Raw genomic sequence first — 25,433 nt, forward strand, 5'->3', positions numbered from 1 at the left:
TGGCCAACAAGACAACTTCAACACATCACCTGGCATCACAGACCACAGAGAGACTGAGGAAGACATCATGGCCAGCAAGACAACTCCATCACCTGGCATCACAGACCACAGAGAGACTGAGGACGACATCATGGCCAGCAAGACAACTCCAACACCATCACCTGGCATCACAGACCACAGAGACCGAGGCTGACATCATGGCCAGCAAGACAACTCCATCACCTGACATCACAGACCACAGAGAGACTGAGGAAGACATCATGGCCTGCAAGACAACTCCAACACCATCACCTGGCATCACAGACCACAGAGAGACTGAGGACGACATCTTGGCCAGCAAGACAACTCCAACACCATCACCTGGCATCACAGACCACAGAGAGACTGAGGATGACATCATGGCCAGCAAGACAATTCCAACACCATTACCTAGCATCACAGACCACAGAGAGACTGAGGAAGACTTCATGGCCAGCAAGACAACTCCATCACCTGGCATCACAGACCACAGAGAGACTGAGGATGACATCATGGCCAGCAAGACAATTCCAACACCATTTCCTGGCATCACAGACCACAAAGAGACTGAGGACGACATCATGGCCAGCAAGACAACTCCAACACCATTACCTAGCATCACAGACCACAGAGAGACTGAGGAAGACATCATGGCCAGCAAGACAACTCCATCACCTGGCATCACAGACCACAGAGAGACTGAGGATGACATGGCCAGCAAGACAACTACAACACCATCACCTGGCATCACAGACCACAGAGAGACTGAGGAAGACATCATGCCCAGCAAGACAACTCCAACAACATCATATGGCATCACAGACCACAGAGAGACTGAGGAAGACATCATGGCCAGCAAGACAACTCCATCACCTGGCATCACAGACCACAGAGAGACTGAGGAAGACATCATGGCCAGCAAGACAACTCCAACACCATCACCTGGCATCACAGACCACAGAGAGACTGAGGACTACATCATGGCCAGCAAGACAACTCCAACACCATCACCTGGCATCACAGACCACAGAGAGACTGAGGAAAACATCATGGCCAGCAAGACAACTCCAACACCATCACCTGGAATCACAGACCACAGAGAGACTGAGGATGACATCATGGCCAATAAGACACCTCCAACACCATGACCTGGCATCACAGACCACAGAGAGACTGAGGAAGACATCATGGCCAGCAAGACAACTCCAACACCATCATATGGCATCACAGACCACAGAGAGACTGAGGAATACAGCATGGCCAGCAAGACAACTCCATCACCTGGCATCACAGACCACAGAGAGACTGAGGAAGACATCATGGCCAGCAAAACATCTCCATCACCATCACCTAGCATCACAGACCAGAGAGAGACTGAGGAAGACATCATGGCCAGCAAGACAATTCCAACACCATCACCTGGCATCAAAGACCACAGAGAGACTGAGGATGACATCATTGCCAGCAAGACAACTCCACGACCTTTACCTAGCATCACAGACCACAGAGAGACTGAGGAAGACATCATGGCCAGCAAGACAACTCCATCACCTGGCATCACAGACCACAGAGAGACTGAGGACAACATCATGGCCAGCAAGACAACTCCAAAACCATCACCTGGCATCACAGACCACAGAGAGACTGAGGAAGACATCATGGCCAGCAAGACAACTCCAACACCTGGCATCACAGACCACAGAGAGACTGAGGACGACATCATGGCCAGCAAGACAACTCCAACTCCATCACCTGGCATCACAGACCGCAGAGAGACTGAGGACAACATCATGGCCAATAAGACAACTCCAACACCATCACCTGGCATCACAGACCACAGAGAGACTGAGGAAGACATCATGGCCAGCAAGACAACTCCATCACCTGGCATCACAGACCACAGAGAGACTGAGGACGACATCATGGCCAGCAAGACAACTCCAACACCATCACCTGGCATCACAGACCACAGAGACCGATGCTGACATCATGGCCAGCAAGACAACTCCATCACCTGGCATCACAGGCCACAGAGAGACTGAGGAAGACATCATGGCCTGCAAGACAACTCCAACACCATCACCTGGCATCACAGACCACAGAGAGACTGAGGACGACATCTTGGCCAGCAAGACAACTCCAACACCATCACCTGGCATCACAGACCACAGAGAGACTGAGGATGACATCATGGCCAGCAAGACAATTCCAACACCATTACCTAGCATCACAGACCACAGAGAGACTGAGGAAGACATCATGGCCAGCAAGACAACTCCATCACCTGGCATCACAGACCACAGAGAGACTGAGGATGACATCATGGCCAGCAAGACAATTCCAACACCATTTCCTGGCATCACAGACCACAAAGAGACTGAGGACGACATCATGGCCAGCAAGACAACTCCAACACCATTACCTAGCATCACAGACCACAGAGAGACTGAGGAAGACATCATGGCCAGCAAGACAACTCCATCACCTGGCATCACAGACCACAGAGAGACTGAGGATGACATGGCCAGCAAGACAACTACAACACCATCACCTGGCATCACAGACCACAGAGAGACTGAGGAAGACATCATGGCCAGCAAGACAACTCCATCACCTGGCATCACAGACCACAGAGAGACTGAGGAAGACATCATGGCCAGCAAGACAACTCCAACACCATCACCTGGCATCACAGACCACAGAGAGACTGAGGACTACATCATGGCCAGCAAGACAACTCCAACACCATCACCTGGCATCACAGACCACAGAGAGACTGAGGAAAACATCATGGCCAGCAAGACAACTCCAAGAACACGACCTGGCATCACAGACCACAGAGAGACTAAGGAAGACATCATGGCCAGCAAGACAACTCCATCACCTGGCATCACAGATCCCAGAGAGACTGAGGAAGACATCATGGCTAGCAAGACAACTCCAACACAATCACCTGGCACCAAAGACAACAGAGAGACTGAGGATGACATCATGGCCAGCAAGATAACTCCAACACCATCACCTGGCATCACAGACCACAGAGAGACTGAGGACAACATCATGGCCAGCAATACAACTCCAACACCATCACCTGGCATCACAGACCACAGAGAGACTGAGGACGACATCATGGCCAGCAATACAACTCCAACACCATCACCTGGAATCACAGACCACAGAGAGACTGAGGATGAAGTCATGGCCAATAAGACAACTCCAACACCATCACCTGGCATCACAGACCACAGAGAGACTGAGGAAGACATCATGGCCAGCAAGACAACTCCAAGAACATGACCTGGAATCACAGACCACAGAAAGACTGAGGATGACATCATGGCCAATAAGACAACTCCAACACCATGACCTGGCATCACAGACCACAGAGAGACTGAGGAAGACATCATGGCCAGCAAGACAACTCCATCACCTGGCATCACAGACCCCAGAGAGACTGAGGAAGACATCATGGCTAGCAAGACAACTCCAACACCATCACCTGGCATCACAGACCACAGAGAGACTGAGGACGACATCATGGCCAGCAAAACAACTCCAACACCATCACCTGGCATCACAGACCACAGAGAGACTGAGGATGACATAATGGCCAACAAGACAACTTCAACACATCACCTAGCATCACAGACCACAGAGAGACTGAGGAAGACATCATGGCCAGCAAGACAACTCCAACACCATCACCTGGAATCACAGACCACAGAGAGACTGAGGATGACATCATGGCCAATAAGACAACTCCAACACCATGACCTGGCATCACAGACCACAGAGAGACTGAGGAAGACATCATGGCCAGCAAGACAACTCCAACACCATCATATGGCATCACAGACCACAGAGAGACTGAGGAAGACAGCATGGCCAGCAAGACAACTCCATCACCTGGCATCACAGACCACAGAGAGACTGAGGAAGACATCATGGCCAGCAAAACATCTCCATCACCATCACCTAGCATCACAGACCACAGAGAGACTGAGGAAGACATCATGGCCAGCAAGACAACTCCAACACCATCACCTGGCATCAAAGACCACAGAGAGACTGAGGATGACATCATTGCCAGCAAGACAACTCCACCACCTTTACCTAGCATCACAGACCACAGAGAGACTGAGGACGACATCATAGCCAGCAAGACAACTCCATCACCTGGCATCACAGACGACAGAGAGACTGAGGACAACATCATGGCCAATAAGACAACTCCAACACCATCACCTGGCATCACAGACCACAGAGAGACTGAGGAAGACATCATGGCCAGCAAGACAACTCCATCACCTGGCATCACAGACCACAGAGAGACTGAGGAAGACATCATGGCCTGCAAGACAACTCCAACACCATCACCTGGCATCACAGACCACAGAGAGACTGAGGACGACATCTTGGCCAGCAAGACAACTCCAACACCATCACCTGGCATCACAGACCACAGAGAGACTGAGGATGACATCATGGCCAGCAAGACAATTCCAACACCATTACCTAGCATCACAGACCACAGAGAGACTGAGGAAGACATCATGGCCAGCAAGACAACTCCATCACCTGGCATCACAGACCACAGAGAGACTGAGGATGACATCATGGCCAGCAAGACAATTCCAACACCATTTCCTGGCATCACAGACCACAAAGAGACTGAGGACGACATCATGGCCAGCAAGACAACTCCAACACCATTACCTAGCATCACAGACCACGAGAGACTGAGGAAGACATCATGGCCAGCAAGACAACCCCATCACCTGGCATCACAGACCGCAGAGAGACTGAGGACAACATCATGGCCAATAAGACAACTCCAACTCCAACACCATCACCTGGCATCACAGACCACAGAGAGACTGAGGAAGACATCATGGCCAGCAAGACAACTCCATCACCTGGCATCACAGACCACAGAGAGACTGAGGACGACATCATGGCCAGCAAGACAACTCCAACACCATCACCTGGCATCACAGACCACAGAGACCGAGGCTGACATCATGGCCAGCAAGACAACTCCATCACCTGGCATCACAGACCACAGAGAGACTGAGGAAGACATCATGGCCAGCAAGACAATTCCAACACCATTACCTGGCATCACAGACCACAAAGAGACTGAGGACGACATCATGGCCAGCAAGACAACTCCAACACCATTACCTAGCATCACAGACCACGAGAGACTGAGGAAGACATCATGGCCAGCAAGACAACTCCATCACCTGGCATCACAGACCACAGAGAGACTGAGGATGACATGGCCAGCAAGACAACTCCAACACCATCACCTGGCATCACAGACCACAGAGAGACTGAGGAAGACATCATGCCCAGCAAGACAACTCCAACAACATCATATGGCATCACAGACCACAGAGAGACTGAGGAAGACATCATGGCCAGCAAGACAACTCCATCACCTGGCATCACAGACCACAGAGAGACTGAGGAAGACATCATGGCCAGCAAGACAACTCCAACACCATCACCTGGCATCACAGACCACAGAGAGACTGAGGACTACATCATGGCCAGCAAGACAACTCCAACACCATCACCTGGCATCACAGACCACAGAGAGACTGAGGAAGACATCATGGCCAGCAAGACAACTCCAAGAACACGACCTGGCATCACAGACCACAGAGAGACTAAGGAAGACATCATGGCCAGCAAGACAACTCCATCACCTGGCACCAAAGACAACAGAGAGACTGAGGATGACATCATGGCCAGCAAGACAACTCCAACACCATCACCTGGCATCACAGACCACAGAGAGACTGAGGACGACATCATGGCCAGCAATACAACTCCAACACCATCACCTGGAATCACAGACCACAGAGAGACTGAGGATGACGTCATGGCCAATAAGACAACTCCAACACCATCACCTGGCATCACAGGCCACAGAGAGACTGAGGAAGACATCATGGCCAGCAAGACAACTCCAAGAACATGACCTGGAATCACAGACCACAGAAAGACTGAGGATGACATCATGGCCAATAAGACAACTCCAACACCATGACCTGGCATCACAGACCACAGAGAGACTGAGGAAGACATCATGGCCAGCAAGACAACTCAAAGAACATGACCTGGCATCACAGACCACAGAGAGACTGAGGAAGACATCATGGCCGGCAAGACAACTACAAAAACATCACCTGGCATCACAGACCACAGAGAGACTGAGGAAGACATCATGGCCAGCAAGACAACTCCAAGAACATGACCTGGCATCATAGACCCCAGAGAGACTGAGGAAGACATCATGGCCAGCAATACAACTCCAACACCATCACCTGGCATCACAGACTACAGAGAGACTGAGGAAGACATCATGGCCAGCAAAACAACTCCAACACCATCACCTGGCATCAAAGACCACAGAGAGACTGAGGATGACATCATGGCCAGCAAGACAACTCCAACACCATCACCTGGCATCACAGACCACAGAGGGACTGAGGAAGACATCATAGTCAATAAGACAACTCCAACACCATCACCTGGCATCACAGACCACAGAGAGACTGATGACGACATCATGGCCAGCAAAACAACTCCAACACCATCACCTGGCATCACAGACCACAGAGAGACTGAGGATGACATCGTGGCCAGCAAGACAACTTCAACACATCACCTAGCATCACAGACCACAGAGAGACTGAGGAAGACATCATGGCCAGCAAGACAACTCCAACACCATCATATGGCATCACAGACCACAGAGACTGAGGAAGACATCATGGCCAGCAAGACAACTCCATCACCTGGCATCACAGACCCCAGAGAGACTGAGGAAGACATCATTGCCAGCAAGACAACTCCAACACCATCACCTGGCATCACAGACTACAGAGAGACTGAGGAAGACATCATGGCCAGCAAAACAACTCCATCACCATCACCTAGTATCACAGACCACAGAGAGACTGAGGAAGACATCATGGCCAGCAAGACAACTCAAACACCATCACCTGGCATCAAAGACCCCAGAGAGACTGAGGATGACATAATGGCCAGCAAGACAACTCCAACACCATCACCTGGCATCACAGATCACAGAGAGACCGAGGACGACATCATGGCCAGCAAGACAACTCCAACACCATCACCTGGCTTCACAGACCACAGAGAGACTGAGGACGACATCATGGCCAATAAGACAACTCCAAGAACATGACCTGGCATCACAGACCACAGAGAGACTGAGGAAGACATCATGGCCAGCAAGACAACTCCAACACCATCACCTGGCATCACAGACCACAGAGAGACTGAGGAAGACATCATGGCCAGCAAGACAACTCCAAGAACACGACCTGGCATCACAGACCACAGAGAGACTAAGGAAGACATCATGGCCAGCAAGACAACTCCATCACCTGGCATCACAGACCCCAGAGAGACTGAGGAAGACATCATGGCTAGCAAGACATTTCCAACACCATCACCTGGCATCACAGACCACAGAGAGACTGAGGATGACATCATGGCCAGCAAGACAACTTCAACACATCACCTAGCATCACAGACCACAGAGAGACTGAGGAAGACATCATGGCCAGCAAGACAACTCCAACACCATCACCTGGAATCACAGACCACAGAGAGACTGAGGATGACATCATGGCCAATAAGACAACTCCAACACCATGACCTGGCATCACAGACCACAGAGAGACTGAGGAAGACATCATGGCCAGCAAGACAACTCCAACACCATCATATGGCATCACAGACCACAGAGAGACTGAGGAAGACAGCATGGCCAGCAAGACAACTCCATCACCTGGCATCACAGACCACAGAGAGACTGAGGAAGACATCATGGCCAGCAAAACATCTCCATCACCATCACCTAGCATCACAGACCACAGAGAGACTGAGGAAGACATCATGGCCAGCAAGACAACTCCAACACCATCACCTGGCATCAAAGACCACAGAGAGACTGAGGATGACATCATTGCCAGCAAGACAACTCCACCACCTTTACCTAGCATCACAGACCACAGAGAGACTGAGGAAGACATCATGGCCAGCAAGACAACTCCATTACCTGGTATCACAGACCACAGAGAGACTGATGACGACATCATGGCCAGCAAAACAACTCCAACACCATCACCTGGCATCACAGACCACAGAGAGACTGAGGATGACATCGTGGCCAGCAAGACAACTTCAACACATCACCTAGCATCACAGACCACAGAGAGACTGAGGAAGACATCATGGCCAGCAAGACAACTCCAACACCATCATATGGCATCACAGACCACAGAGACTGAGGAAGACATCATGGCCAGCAAGACAACTCCATCACCTGGCATCACAGACCCCAGAGAGACTGAGGAAGACATCATTGCCAGCAAGACAACTCCAACACCATCACCTGGCATCACAGACTACAGAGAGACTGAGGAAGACATCATGGCCAGCAAAACAACTCCATCACCATCACCTAGAATCACAGACCACAGAGAGACTGAGGAAGACATCATGGCCAGCAAGACAACTCAAACACCATCACCTGGCATCAAAGACCCCAGAGAGACTGAGGATGACATAATGGCCAGCAAGACAACTCCAACACCATCACCTGGCATCACAGACCACAGAGAGACCGAGGTCGACATCATGGCCAGCAAGACAACTCCAACACCATCACCTGGCTTCACAGACCACAGAGAGACTGAGGACGACATCATGGCCAATAAGACAACTCCAAGAACATGACCTGGCATCACAGACCACAGAGAGACTGAGGAAGACATCATGGCCAGCAAGACAACTCCAACACCATCACCTGGCATCACAGACCACAGAGAGACTGAGGAAGACATCATGGCCAGCAAGACAACTCCAAGAACACGACCTGGCATCACAGACCACAGAGAGACTAAGGAAGACATCATGGCCAGCAAGACAACTCCATCACCTGGCATCACAGACCCCAGAGAGACTGAGGAAGACATCATGGCTAGCAAGACAACTCCAACACCATCACCTGGCATCACAGACCACAGAGAGACTGAGGATGACATCATGGCCAGCAAGACAACTTCAACACATCACCTAGCATCACAGACCACAGAGAGACTGAGGAAGACATCATGGCCAGCAAGACAACTCCAACACCATCACCTGGAATCACAGACCACAGAGAGACTGAGGATGACATCATGGCCAATAAGACAACTCCAACACCATGACCTGGCATCACAGACCACAGAGAGACTGAGGAAGACATCATGGCCAGCAAGACAACTCCAACACCATCATATGGCATCACAGACCACAGAGAGACTGAGGAAGACAGCATGGCCAGCAAGACAACTCCATCACCTGGCATCACAGACCACAGAGAGACTGAGGAAGACATCATGGCCAGCAAAACATCTCCATCACCATCACCTGGCATCAAAGACCACAGAGAGACTGAGGATGACATCATTGCCAGCAAGACAACTCCACCACCTTTACCTAGCATCACAGACCACAGAGAGACTGAGGAAGACATCATGGCCAGCAAGACAACTCCATTACCTGGTATCACAGACCACAGAGAGACTGAGGACAACATCATGGCCAGCAAGACAACTCCAAAACCATCACCTGGCATCACAGACCACAGAGAGACTGAGGACGACATCATGGCCAGCAAGACAACTCCAACACCATCACCTGGCATCACAGACCACAGAGAGACTGAGGACGACATCATAGCCAGCAAGACAACTCCATCACCTGGCATCACAGACCGCAGAGAGACTGAGGACAACATCATGGCCAATAAGACAACTCCAACACCATCACCTGGCATCACAGACCACAGAGAGACTGAGGAAGACATCATGGCCAGCAAGACAACTCCATCACCTGGCATCACAGACCACAGAGAGACTGAGGACGACATCATGGCCAGCAAGACAACTCCAACACCATCACCTGGCATCACAGACCACAGAGAGACTGAGTACGACATCATAGCCAGCAAGACAACTCCATCACCTGGCATCACAGACCACAGAGAGACTGAGGACGACATCATGGCCAGCAAGACAACTCCAACACCATTACCTGGCATCACAGACCACAGAGAGACTGAGGACGACATCATGGCCAGCAAGACAACTCCAACACCATTACCTAGCATCACAGACCACAGAGAGACTGAGGAAGACATCATGGCCAGCAAGACAACTCCAACACCTGGCATCACAGACCACAGAGAGACTGAGGATGACATAATGGCAAGCGAGACAACTCCAACACCATCACCTGGCATCACAGACCACAGAGAGACTGAGGACGACATCATGGCCAGCAAGACAACTCCAACACCATCACCTGGCATCACAGACCACAGAGAGACTGAGGACGACATCATAGCCAGCAAGACAACTCCATCACCTGGCATCACAGACCGCAGAGAGACTGAGGACAACATCATGGCCAATAAGACAACTCCAACACCATCACCTGGCATCACAGACCACAGAGAGACTGAGGAAGACATCATGGCCAGCAAGACAACTCCATCACCTGGCATCACAGACCACAGAGAGACTGAGGACGACATCATGGCCAGCAAGACAACTCCAACACCATCACCTGGCATCACAGACCACAGAGAGACTGAGGACGACATCATAGCCAGCAAGACAACTCCATCACCTGGCATCACAGACCCCAGAGAGACTGAGGAAGACATCATTGCCAGCAAGACAACTCCAACACCATCACCTGGCATCACAGACTACAGAGAGACTGAGGAAGACATCATGGCCAGCAAAACAACTCCATCACCATCACCTAGTATCACAGACCACAGAGAGACTGAGGAAGACATCATGGCCAGCAAGACAACTCAAACACCATCACCTGGCATCAAAGACCCCAGAGAGACTGAGGATGACATAATGGCCAGCAAGACAACTCCAACACCATCACCTGGCTTCACAGAACACAGAGAGACTGAGGACGACATCATGGCCAATAAGACAACTCCAAGAACATGACCTGGCATCACAGACCACAGAGAGACTGAGGAAGACATCATGGCCAGCAAGACAACTCCAACACCATCACCTGGCATCACAGACCACAGAGAGACTGAGGAAGACATCATGGCCAGCAAGACAACTCCAAGAACACGACCTGGCATCACAGACCACAGAGAGACTAAGGAAGACATCATGGCCAGCAAGACAACTCCATCACCTGGCATCACAGACCCCAGAGAGACTGATGAAGACATCATGGCTAGCAAGACAACTCCAACACCATCACCTGGCATCACAGACCACAGAGAGACTGAGGATGACATCATGGCCAGCAAGACAACTTCAACACATCACCTAGCATCACAGACCACAGAGAGACTGAGGAAGACATCATGGCCAGCAAGACAACTCCAACACCATCACCTGGAATCACAGACCACAGAGAGACTGAGGATGACATCATGGCCAATAAGACAACTCCAACACCATGACCTGGCATCACAGACCACAGAGAGACTGAGGAAGACATCATGGCCAGCAAGACAACTCCAACACCATCATATGGCATCACAGACCACAGAGAGACTGAGGAAGACAGCATGGCCATCAAGACAACCCCATCACCTGGCATCACAGACCACAGAGAGACTGAGGAAGACATCATGGCCAGCAAAACATCTCCATCACCATCACCTAGCATCACAGACCACAGAGAGACTGAGGAAGACATCATGGCCAGCAAGACAACTCCAACACCATCACCTGGCATCAAAGACCACAGAGAGACTGAGGAAGACATCATGGCCAGCAAAACATCTCCATCACCATCACCTAGCATCACAGACCACAGAGAGACTGAGGAAGACATCATGGCCAGCAAGACAACTCCAACACCATCACCTGGCATCAAAGACCACAGAGAGACTGAGGATGACACCATTGCCAGCAAGACAACTCCACCACCTTTACCTAGCATCACAGACCACAGAGAGACTGAGGAAGACATCATGGCCAGCAAGACAACTCCATCACCTGGCATCACAGACCACAGAGAGACTGAGGATGACATGGCCAGCAAGACAACTCCAACACCATCACCTGGCATCACAGACCACAGAGAGACTGAGGAAGACATCATGGCCAGCAAGACAACTCCAACACCATCACCTGACATCACAGAACACAGAGAGACTGAGGAAGACATCATGCCCAGCAAGACAACTCCAACAACATCATATGGCATCACAGACCACAGAGAGACTGAGGACGACATCATGGCCAGCATGATAACTCCATCACCTGGCATCACAGACCACAGAGAGACTGATGACGACATCATGGCCAGCAAAACAACTCCAACACCATCACCTGGCATCACAGACCACAGAGAGACTGAGGATGACATCATGGCCAGCAAGACAACTTCAACACATCACCTAGCATCACAGACCACAGAGAGACTGAGGAAGACATCATGGCCAGCAAGACAACTCCAACACCATCACCTGGAATCACAGACCACAGAGAGACTGAGGATGACATCATGGCCAATAAGACAACTCCAACACCATGACCTGGCATCACAGACCACAGAGAGACTGAGGAAGACATCATGGCCAGCAAGACAACTCCAAGAACATGACCTGGCATCACAGACCACAGAGAGACTGAGGAAGACATCATGGCCAGCAAGACAACTCCAACACCAACACCTGGCATCACAGACCACAGAGAGACTGAGGATGACATAATGGCAAGCGAGACAACTCCAACACCATCACCTGGCATCACAGACCACAGAGAGACTGAGGACGACATCATGGCCAGCAAGACAACTCCAACACATTCACCTGGCATCACAGACCAAAGAGAGACTGAGGACGACATCATAGCCAGCAAGACAACTCCAACACCATCACCTAGCATCACAGACCACAGAGAGACTGAGGAAGACATCATGGCCAGCAAGACAACCCCATCACCTGGCATCAAGGACCGCAGAGAGACTGAGGACAACATCATGGCCAATAACACAACTCCAACTCCAACACCATCACCTGGCATCACAGACCACAGAGAGACTGAGGAAGACATCATGGCCAGCAAGACAACTCCATCACCTGGCATCACAGACCACAGAGAGACTGAGGACGACATCATGGCCAGCAAGACAACTCCAACACCATCACCTGGCATCACAGACCACAGAGACCGAGGCTGACATCATGGCCAGCAAGACAACTCCATCACCTGGCATCACAGACCACAGAGAGACTGAGGAAGACATCATGGCCAGCAAGACAATTCCAACACCATTACCTGGCATCACAGACCACAAAGAGACTGAGGACGACATCATGGCCAGCAAGACAACTCCAACACCATTACCTAGCATCACAGACCACGAGAGACTGAGGAAGACATCATGGCCAGCAAGACAACTCCATCACCTGGCATCACAGACCACAGAGAGACTGAGGATGACATGGCCAGCAAGACAACTCCAACACCATCACCTGGCATCACAGACCACAGAGAGACTGAGGAAGACATCATGCCCAGCAAGACAACTCCAACAACATCATATGGCATCACAGACCACAGAGAGACTGAGGAAGACATCATGGCCAGCAAGACAACTCCAACACCATTCACCTGGCATCACAGACCACAGAGAGACTGAGGACGACATCTTGGCCAGCAAGACAACTCCAACACCATCACCTGGCATCACAGACCACAGAGAGACCTAGGACGACATCATGGCCAGCAAGACAACTCCAACACCATCACCTGGCATCACAGAAGATAATGAGTTGCAGCCTTATATCAGCATCTTCTCAACCATGAAGACAATTCCAATCTAGGACAGTTCCTATAGAAGTATATATTGAACATAGTATCAAGGACAGTTTCTATCGAATTACAGTGCCTTGCGAAAGTATTCGGCACCCTTTGAACTTTGCGACCTTTTGCCACATTTCAGGCTTCAAACATAAAGATATAAAACTGTATTTTTTTGTGAAGAATCAACAAGAAGTAGAACACAATCATGAAGTGGAACGACATTTATTGGATATTTCAAACTTTTTTAACAAATCAAAAACTGAAAAATTGGGCGTGCAAAATTATTCAGCCCCCTTAAGTTAATACTTTGTAGCGCCACCTTTTGCTGCGATTACAGCTGTAAGTCGCTTGGGGTATGTCTCTATCAGTTATGTACATTGATAGACTGACATTTTTTCCCATTCCTCCTTGCAAAACAGCTCGAGCTCAGTGAGTTTGGATGGAGTGCATTTGTGAACAGCAGTTTTCAGTTCTTTCCACAGATTCTCGATTGGATTCAGGTCTGGACTTTGACTTGGCCATTCTAACACCTGGATATGTTTATTTTTTAACCATTCCATTGTAGATTTTGCTTTATGTTTTGGATCATTGTCTTGTTGGAAGACAAATCTCCGTCCCAGTCTCAGGTCTTTTGCAGACTTCATCAGGTTTTCTTTCAGAATGGTCCTGTATTTGGCTCCATCCATCTTCCCATCAATTTTAACCATCTTCCCTGTCCCTGCTGAAGAAAAGCAGGCCCAAACCATGATGCTGCCACCACCATGTTTGACAGTGGGGATGGTGTGTTCAGCTGTGTTGCTTTTACGCCAAACATAACGTTTTGCATTGTTGCCAAAAAGTTCAATTTTGGTTTCATCTGACCAGAGCACCTTCTTCCACATGTTTGGTGTGTCTCCCAGGTGGCTTGTGGCAAACTTTAAACAACACTTTTTATGGATATCTTTAAGAAATGGCTTTCTTCTTGCCACTCTTCCATAAAGGCCAGATTTGTGCAATATACGACTGATTGTTGTCCTATGGACAGAGTCTCCCACCTCAGCTGTAGATCTCTGCAGTTCATCCAGAGTGATCATGGGCCTCTTGGCTGCATCTCTGATCAGTCTTCTCCTTGTATGAGCTGAAAGTTTAGAGGGACGGCCAGGTCTTAGTAGATTTGCAGTGGTCTGATACTCCTTCCATTTCAATATTATCGCTTGCACAGTGCTCCTTGGGATGTTTAAAGTTTGGGAAATCTTTTTGTATCCAAATCCGGCTTTAAACTTCTTCACAGCAGTATCTTGGACCTGCCTGGTGTGTTCCTTGTTCTTCATGATGCTCTCTGCGCTTTTAACGGACCTCTGAGACTATCACAGTGCAGGTGCATTTATACGGAGACTTGATTACACACAGGTGGATTGTATTTATCATCATTAGTAATTTAGGTCAACATTGGATCATTCAGAGATCCTCACTGAACTTCTGGAGAGAGTTTGCTGCACTGAAAGTAAAGGGGCTGAATAATTTTGCACGCCCAATTTTTCAGTTTTTGATTTGTTAAAAAAGTTTGAAATATCCAATAAATGTCATTCCACTTCATGATTGTGTCCCACTTGTTGTTGATTCTTCACAAAAAAAAATACAGTTTTATATCTTTATGTTTGAAGCCTGAAATGTGGCAAAAGGTCGCAAAGTTCAAGGGGGCCGAATACTTTCGCAAGGCACTGTACATATAGAACATAGTATCTAGGACATTTCCTATAGAAGTATATATTGAACATAGAATCAAGGACAGTTTCTATAGAATTACATATAGAACATAGTATCTAGGACAGTTCCTATAGAATTACATACAGAACATGGTATCTAGGACAGTTCCTAAACAGAGGCCGGTGGGTTTGTGACTGCAGGCAGCAGCTGCCATGTAACTGATTGCATTAACCAGGCGACAGTACACTGCCCCCCCCAGGCTATGTGGGGTGGCCAGTCCTCTTCTAGCTGTGCCGGGTGGAGATTATAACAGAACATGGCCAAGATGTTCAAATGTTCATAAATGACCAGCATGGTCAAATAATAATAATCACAGGCAGAACAGTTGAAACTGGAGCAGCAGCACGACCAGGTGGACTGGGGAAAGCAAGGAGTCATCATGTCAGGTAGTCCTGAGGCATGGTCCTAGGGCTCAGGTCCTCCGAAAGAAAGAAAGAAAGAGAGAATTAGAGAGAGCATATTTAAATTCACACAGGACACCGGATAGGACAGTAGAAGTACTCCAGATATAACAAACTGACACCAGCCCCCCGACACAAACTACTGCAGCATAAATACTGGACGCTGAGACAGGAGGGGTCAGGAGACACTGTGGCCCCATCCGATGATACCCCCGGACAGGGCCAAACAGGAAGCATATAACCCCACCCACTTTGCCAAAGCACAGCCCCCACACCACTAGAGGGATAACACATACTTCCGGCGCCGACAGAGATGGCCGCCTCGCTTCGCGTTCCTAGGAAACTATGCAGTTTTTTGTTTTTTTACGTGTTATTTCTTACATTAGTACCCCAGGTCGTCTTAGGTTTCATTACATACAGTCGAGAAGAACTACTGAATATAAGATCAGCGTCAACTCACCATCAGTACGACCAAGAATATGTTTTTCGCGACGCGGATCCTGTGTTCTGCCTTACAAACAGGACAACGGAGTGGATCCCATGCAGCGACCCCAAAAAACGACTCCGAAAAAGAGGGAAATGAGGCGGTCTTCTGGTCAGACTCCGGAGACGGGCACACCGTACACCACTCCCTAGCATTCTTCTTGCCAATGTCCAGTCTCTTGACAACAAGGTTGATGAAATCCGAGCAAGGGTAGCATTCCAGAGGGACATCAGAGACTGACGTTCTTTGCTTCACGGAAACGTGGCTCACTGGAGAGACGCTATCCGAGGCGGTGCAGCCAACGGGTTTCTCCACGCATCGCGCAGACAGAAACAAACATCTTTCTGGTAAGAAGAGGGGCGGGGGGCGTATGCCTTATGGCTAACGTGACATGGTGTGATGAAAGAAACATACAGGAACTCAAATCCTTCTGTTCACCTGATTTAGAATTCCTCACAATCAAATGTAGACCGCATTATCTACCAAGAGCATTCTCTTCAATTATAATCACAGCCGTATATATCCCCCCCCAAGCAGACACATCGATGGCTCTGAACGAACTTTATTTAACTCTTTGCAAACTGGAAACCATTTATCCGGAGGCTGCATTCATTGTAGCTGGGGATTTTAACAAGGCTAATCTGAAAACAAGACTCCCTAAATTTTATCAGCATATCGATTGCGCAACCAGGGGTGGAAAGACCTTGGATCATTGTTACTCTAACTTCCGCGACGCATATAAGGCCCTGCCCCGCCCCCCTTTCGGAAAAGCTGACCACGACTCCATTTTGTTGATCCCTGCCTACAGACAGAAACTAAAACAAGAGGCTCCCACGCTGAGGTCTGTCCAACGCTGGTCCGACCAAGCTGACTCCACACTCCAAGACTGCTTCCATCACGTGGACTGGGACATGTTTCGTATTGCGTCAGATAACAATATTGACGAATACGCTGATTCGGTGTGCGAGTTCATTAGAACGTGCGTTGAAGATGTCGTTCCCAAAGCAACGATTAAAACATTCCCTAACCAGAAACCGTGGATTGATGGCAGCATTCGCGTGACACTGAAAGCGCGAACCACTGCTTTTAATCAGGGCAAGGTGTCTGGTAACATGACCGAATACAAACAGTGCAGCTATTCCCTCCGCAAGGCTATCAAACAAGCTAAGCGTCAGTACAGAGACAAAGTAGAATCTCAATTCAACAGCTCAGACACAAGAGGCTTGTGGCAGGGTCTACAGTCAATCACGGACTACAGGAAGAAATCCAGCCCAGTCACGGACCAGGATGTCTTGCTCCCAGGCAGACTAAATAACTTTTTTGCCCGCTTTGAGGACAATACAGTGCCACTGACACGGCCTGCAACGAAAACATGCGGTCTCTCCTTCACTGCAGCCGAGGTGAGTACGACATTTAAACGTGTTAACCCTCGCAAGGCTGCAGGCCCAGACGGCATCCCCAGCCGCGCCCTCAGAGCATGCGCAGACCAGCTGGCCGGTGTGTTTACGGACATATTCAATCAATCCCTATACCAGTCTGCTGTTCCCACATGCTTCAAGAGGGCCACCATTGTTCCTGTTCCCAAGAAAGCTAAGGTAACTGAGCTAAACGACTACCGCCCCGTAGCACTCACTTCCGTCATCATGAAGTGCTTTGAGAGACTAGTCAAGGACCATATCACCTCTACCCTACCTGACACCCTAGACCCACTCCAATTTGCTTACCGCCCAAATAGGTCCACAGACGATGCAATCTCAACCACACTGCACACTGCCCTAACCCATCTGGACAAGAGGAATACCTATGTGAGAATGCTGTTCATTGACTAGAAGCACAAGCATTTCGCTACACTCGCATTAACATCTGCTAACCATTTGATTTGATTTGATCTTCAACCACCAACTTACCATCCTGAGACAAGGCCGAGTATAGCCCACAAAGATCTCCGCCACGGCACAACCCAAGGGGGGGCGCCAACCCAGACAGGAAGATCACATCAGTGACTCAACCCACTCAAGTGACGCACCCCTCCTAGGGACGGCATGAAAGAACACCAGTAAGCCAAATGACTCAGCCCCTGTAATAGGGTTAGAGGCAGAGAATCCCAGTGGAAAGAGGGGAACCGGCCAGGCAGAGACACCAAGGGTGGTTCGTTGCTCCAGAGCCTTTCCGTTCACCCTCCCACTCCTGGGCCAGACTACACTCAATCATATGACCCACTGAAGAGATGAGTCTTCAGTAAAGACTTAAAGGTTGAGACCGAGTTTGCGTCTCTCATATGGGTAGGCAGACCATTCCATAAAAATGGAGCTCTATAGGAGAAAGCCCTGCCTCCAGCTGTTTGCTTAGAAATTCTAGGGATAATTAGGAGGCCTGCGTCTTGTGACCGTAGTGTACGTGTAGGTATGTACGGCAGAACTAAACCGTAAAGATAGGTAGGAGCAAGCCCATGTAATGCTTTGTAGGTTAGCAGTAAAACCTTGAAATCAGCCCTTGCCTTGACAGGAAGCCAGTGTAGGGAGGCTAGCACTGGAGTAATATGATAAATTTTTTGGGTTCTAGTCAGGATTCTAGCAGCCGTATTTAGCACTAACTGAAGTTTATTTAGTGCTTTATCCGGGTAGCCGGAAGGTAGAGCATTGCAGTAGTCTAACCTAGACGTGACAAAAGCATGGATACATTTTTCTGCATCATTTTTGGACAGAAAGTTTCTGATTTTTGCAATATTATGTAGATGGAAAAAAGCTGTCCTTGAAACAGTCTTGATATGTTCTTCAAAAGAGAGATCAGGGTCCAGAGTAACGCCGAGGTCCTTCACAGTTTTACCTGAGACGACTGTACAACCATTAAGATTAATTGTCAGGGGCCTCCCGGGTGGTGCAGTGGTTAAGGGTACTGCAGCGCCAGCTGTGCCATCAGAGACTCTGGGCCCAGGCTCTGTCTTAACCGGCCGCGACCGGGAGGTCTGTGGGGCGACGCACAATTGGCCTAGCGTCGTCTGGGTTAGGGAGGGTTTGGCAGGTAGGGATGTCCTTGTCTCATCGCGCACCAGCGACTTCTGTGGCGGGCCGGGCGCAGTGCGCGCTAACCAAGGTTGCCATGTGCACGGTGTTTCCTCCAACACATTGGTGCGGCTGGCTTCCGGGTTGGATGCGCGCTGTGTAAAGAAGCAGTGCGGCTTGGTTGGGTTGTGTATCTGAGGACGCATGACTTTCAACCTTCGTCTCTCCCGAGCCCGTATGGGAGTTGTAGCGATGAGACAAGATAGTAGCTACTAAAACAATTGGACGCCACGAAAAAGGGTTCAAAAAAAATATATATATATATTAATTGTCAGATTCAACAGAAGATCTCTTTGTTTCTTGGGACCTAGAACAAGCATCTCTGTTTTGTCCGAGTTTAAAAGTAGAAAGTTTGCAGCCATCCACTTCCTTATGTCTGAAACACATATTTTTAGCGAGGGCAATTTTGGGTCTTCACCATGTTTCATTGAAATGTACAGCTGTGTGTCATCCGTATAGCAGTGAAAGTTAACATTATGTTTTCGAATTACATCCCCAAGAGGTAAAATATAGAGTGAAAACAATAGTGGTCCTAAAACGGAACCTTGAGGAACACCGAAATTTACAGTTGATTTGTCAGAGGACAAACCATTCACAGAGACAAACTGATATCTTTCCGACAGATAAGATCTAAACCAGGCCAGAACTTGTCCATGTAGACCAATTTGGGTTTCCAATCTTTCCAAAATAATGTGGTGAATGATGGTGTCAAAAGCAGCACTAAGGTTTAGGAGGACGAGGACAGATGCAGAGCCTCGGTATGATGCCATTAAAAGGTAATTTACCACCTTCACAAGTGCAGTCTCAGTGCTATGATGGGGTCTAAAACCAGACTGAAGCATTTCGTATACATTGTTTGTCTTCAGGAAGGCAGTGAGGCTGCGCAACAGCCTTTTCAAAAATGTTTGAGAGGAATGGAAGATTCGATATAGGCCGATAGTTTTTTATATGTTCTGGGTCAAGGTTTGGCTTTTTCAAGAGAGGCTTTATTACTGCCACTTTTAGTGAGTCTGGTACACATCCGGTGGATATAGAGCCGTTTATTATGTTCAACATAGGAGGGCCAAGCACAGGAAGCAGCTCTGTCAGTAGTTTAGTTGGAATAGGGTCCAGTATGCAGCTTGAAGGTTTAGAGGCCATGATTATTTTCATCATTGTGTCAAGAGATATAGTACTAAAACACTTGAGTGTTTCCCTTGATCCTAGGTCCTGGCAGAGTTGTGCAGACTCAGGACAACTGAGCTTTGGAGAAACACGCAGATTTAAAGAGGAGTCCGTAATTTGCTTTCTAATAATCATGATCTTTTCCTCAAAGAAGTTCATGAATTTATTACTGTTGAAGTGAAAGCCATCCTCTCTTGGGGAATGCTGCTTTTTAGTTAGCTTTGCAGACAGTATCAAAAAGGAATTTCGGATTGTCCTTATTTTCCTCAATTAAGTTGGAAAAATAGGATGATCGAGCAGCAGTAAGGGCTCTTCGATACTGCACGGTACTGTCTTTCCAAGCTAGTAGGAAGACTTCCAGTTTGGTGTGGCGCCATTTACGTTCCAATTTTCTGGAAGCTTGCTTCAGAGCTCGGGTATTTTCTGTATACCAGTTTCTTATGAGAAATGTTTTTAGTTTTTAGGGGTGCAACTGCATCTAGGGTATTGCGCAAGGTTAAATTGAGTTCCTCAGTTAGGTGGTTAAGATTTTTGTCCTCTGACGTCCTTGGGTAGACAGAGGGAGTCTGGAAGGACATCAAGGAATCTTTGTGTTGTCTGTGAATTTATAGCACGACTTTTGATGTTCCTTGGTTGGGGTCTGAGCAGATTTTTTGTTGCAATTGCAAACGTAATAAAATGGTGGTCCGATAGTCCAGGATTATGAAGAAAAACATTAAGATCCACAACATTTATTCCATGGGACAAAACTAGGTCCAGAGTGTGACTGTGACAGTGAGTTGGTCCAGAGACATGTTGGACAAAACGCACTGAGTCGATGATGGCTCCGAAAGCCTTTTGTAGTGGGTCTGTGGACTTTTCCATGTGAATATTAAAATCATCAAAGATTAGAATATTATCTGCTATGACTACAAGGTCCGATAGGAATTTAGGGAACTCAATGAGGAACGCTGTATATGGCCCAGGAGGCCTGTAAACAGTAGCTATAAAAAGTGACTGAGGAGGCTGCATAGATTTCATGTCTAGAAACTCAAAAGACGAAAACATAATTTTTTTTTTGTAAATTGAAATTTGCTATCGTAAATGTTAGCAACACCTCTGCCTTTGCGGGATGCACAGGGGATATGGTCACTAGTGTAGCCAGGAGGTGAGGCCTCATTTAACACAGTAAATTCATCAGGCTTAAGCCATGTTTCAGTCAGGCCAATCACATCAAGATTATGATCAGCGATTAGTTCATTGACTATAATTGCCTTTGAAGTAAGGGATCTAACATTAAGTAGCCCTATTTTGAGATGTGAGGTATCATGATCTCTTTCAATAATGACAGGAATGGAGGAGGTCTTTATCCTAGTGAGATTTCTAAGGCGAACACCGCCATGTTTAGTTTTGCCCAACCTAGGTCGAGGCACAGACACGGTCTCAATGGGGATAGCTGAGCTGACTACACTGACTGTGCTGGTGGCAGACTCCACTAAGCTGGCAGGCTGGCTAACAGCCTGCTGCTGCCTGACCTGCACCCTATTTCATTGTGGAGCTAGAGGAGTTAGAGCCCTGTCTATGTTGGTAGATAAGATGAGAGCACCCCTCCAGCTAGGATGGAGTCCGTCACTCCTCAGCAGGCCAGGCTTGGTCCTGTTTGTGGGTGAGTCCCAGAAAGAGGGCCAATTATCTACAAATTCTATCTTTTGGGAGGGGCAGAAAACAGTTTTCAACCAGCGATTGAGTTGTGAGACTCTGCTGTAGAGCTCATCACTCCCCCTAACTGGGAGGGGGCCAAAGACAATTACTCAATGCCGACACATTTTTCTAGCTGATTTACACGCTGAAGCTATGTTGCGCTTGGTGATCTCTGACTGTTTCATCCTAACATCTTTGGTGCCGATGTGGATAACAATATCTCCATGCTCTCTACACTCGCCAGTTTTAGCTTTAGCCAGCACCATCTTCAGATTAGCCTTAACGTCGGTAGCCCTGCCCCCTGGTAAACAGAGTATGATCGCTGGATGATTCGTTTTAAGTCTAATACTGCGGATAATGGAGTCGCCAATGACTAGCGGTTTCAATTTGTCAGAGCTAATGGTGGGAAGTTTCGGCGTCTCAGACCCCGTAACGGGAGGAGTAGAGACCAGAGAAGGCTCGGCCTCTGACTCCGACTCGTTGCTTAATGGGGAAAACCGGTTGACTGTTTCTGTCGGCTGAATGAGCGACACCGGTTGAGCATTCCTACAGCATTTCCCTCCAGAAACCGTGAGAAAGTTGTCCGGCTGCGGGGACCGTGCGAGGGGATCTGGTACTTCCTGTTTATAGCTCCACATTCATCTGGTACTTCCTGTATATAGCTCCACATTGATCTAGTACTTCCTGTATATAGCTCCACTTTGATCTGGTACTTCCTGTATATAGCTCCACATTCATCTGGTACTTCCTGTATATAGCACCACATTCATCTGGTACTTCCTGTATATAGCTCCACATTCATCTGTTACTTCCTGTATATAGCTCCACATTCATCTGGTACTTCCTGTATATAGCTCCGCATTGATCTGGTACTTCCTGTATATAGCTCTGCATTGATCTGGTACTTCCTGTATATAGCTCCGCATTGATCTGGTACTTCCTGTATATAGCTCCGCATTCATCTGATACTTCCTGTATATAGCTCCGCATTCATCTGATACTTCCTGTATATAGCTCCGCATTCATCTGGTACTTCCTGTATATAGCTCCGCATTGATCTGGTACTTCCTGTATATAGCTCCGCATTGATCTGGTACTTCCGGTATATAGCTCCGCATTGATCTGGTACTTCCTGTATATAGCTCCACATTCATCTGGTACTTCTTGTATATAGCTCCACATTCATCTGATACTTCCTGTATATAGCTCCACATTCATCTGGTACTTCTTGTATATAGCTCCACATTCATCTGGTACTTCTTGTATATAGCTCCACATTCATCTGGTACTTCTTGTATATAGCTCCACATTCATCTGGTACTTCTTGTATATAGCTCCACATTCATCTGATACTTCCTGTATATAGCTCCACATTCATCTGGTACTTCCTGTATATAGCTCCACATTCATCTGGTACTTCCTGTATATAGCTCCACATTCATCTGGTACTTCCTGTATATAGCTCCACATTCATCTGGTACTTCCTGTATATAGCTCCAGATTCATCTGATACTTTTTTTCTTTTTTTTCCTTTGTATATATTGCATATATTTTTATTTTATTTTAACCTCAGTTCCAACATACTCTCCTGCAACCCTTCTCACCCAATGTGGTATGTATCTACTATTTTCTTTACTTTATAACCGGAACCCCCAACAGAAGCTAGCCAGCTAACTAGCTACTAGCTAATAGTCAGTTAGCCACGGCTTGCGGTCATCAGCTATCCTAAGCCTGGTCAACTCCTGCCAGTCTGCACAGGGTGATTCATCCCAGAGCATACCGGACTGCTCTTTCTCCAGCTCCTGTTTCCTACTGCAAACTCTGAAACTTTTCACCTGGATCATCGCAGCTAGCTAGCTGCTATCCGAGTGGCTACCCCCTGGCTAACGTCTCTCTCCCGAAGCAAGCACCAGTGAGCCTGGAACTAGCCTTGTGCTAGGTCCAGCCCCCGGCTAGCTGAAGAGGTCCATCAGCCTCTTGGGATACAGTACATATTTTTCCAACTGGCCTGGACCCCTTTTACTGCCGACATGGAGCCCCACCGATTCCACCACGACTATTGTTTCGACATAATCCGCTCGAGGGGTGTCAACAGGTTCCTCCGTCGCGTCGTCCCCTGAAGGCTCATCCGCTAGCCTGCTAGCCGCGGCCCACTAGCTGTCTAGAGCATATTGGACTGCTTGCCGAAGAGGTCCATCAGCCAATTTTTGGGCTACAATACCTATTTTGCCAATTGTCCTGAACCCCTTTACTTACAGGCTTTCTTCCATTGCGACATCCCCCTAAGGCCCTTCTGCTAGCCTGCCATCCCCGGCCCGCTAGCTGTCTGAATCGCCGTGTCTCAAGCTTGCCTAGCCTCCCAATGGTCCCTATGATCACCCGGCTACGCATGCCTCACCCTAATATCAATATGTCTTGTCCGTTGCTATTTTGGTTAGTTTAATTGTCTTATTTCACTGTAGAGACTCCAGCCCTGCTCAATATGTCTTAGCTAGCCCTTTTGTTTCACCTCCCACACATGCGTTGACCTCACCTGGTCTAAATGATGTCTCTAGAGACAATATCTCTCTCATCGTCGTTTCCTTTGTTGTTTTTCCTTTTTATTGAATACGTTATGGTCCGGTTGAAATATTATAGATTATTTAGACAGTAGACAACCTGAGGATTAATTATAAACATCGATTGACATGTTTCTACGAACTTTGCCGGTACTATTAGGATGTATTCATCTGCATGTTTTGACCTCTTTTGAGCCAGTGTATTACTGAACAAAACGCTCCAACAAAACAGAGTTTTTGGGATATAAAGAGGGACTTTATCGAACAAAACAACCATTTATTGTGTAGCTGGGACTCTTGTGACTGCAACCAGATGAAGGTCTTCAAAGGTAAGTGATTAATTTTATCGCTATTTCGGACTTTCGTGACTTCTACTTGGTTGGAAAATGTTTGTATGCTTTTGTAAACAGGGCACTGTCATC

Source organism: Oncorhynchus clarkii, chromosome 12 (genome assembly GCF_045791955.1).
Source record: "Oncorhynchus clarkii lewisi isolate Uvic-CL-2024 chromosome 12, UVic_Ocla_1.0, whole genome shotgun sequence".
In the NCBI taxonomy this organism is placed as follows: domain Eukaryota; kingdom Metazoa; phylum Chordata; class Actinopteri; order Salmoniformes; family Salmonidae; genus Oncorhynchus; species Oncorhynchus clarkii.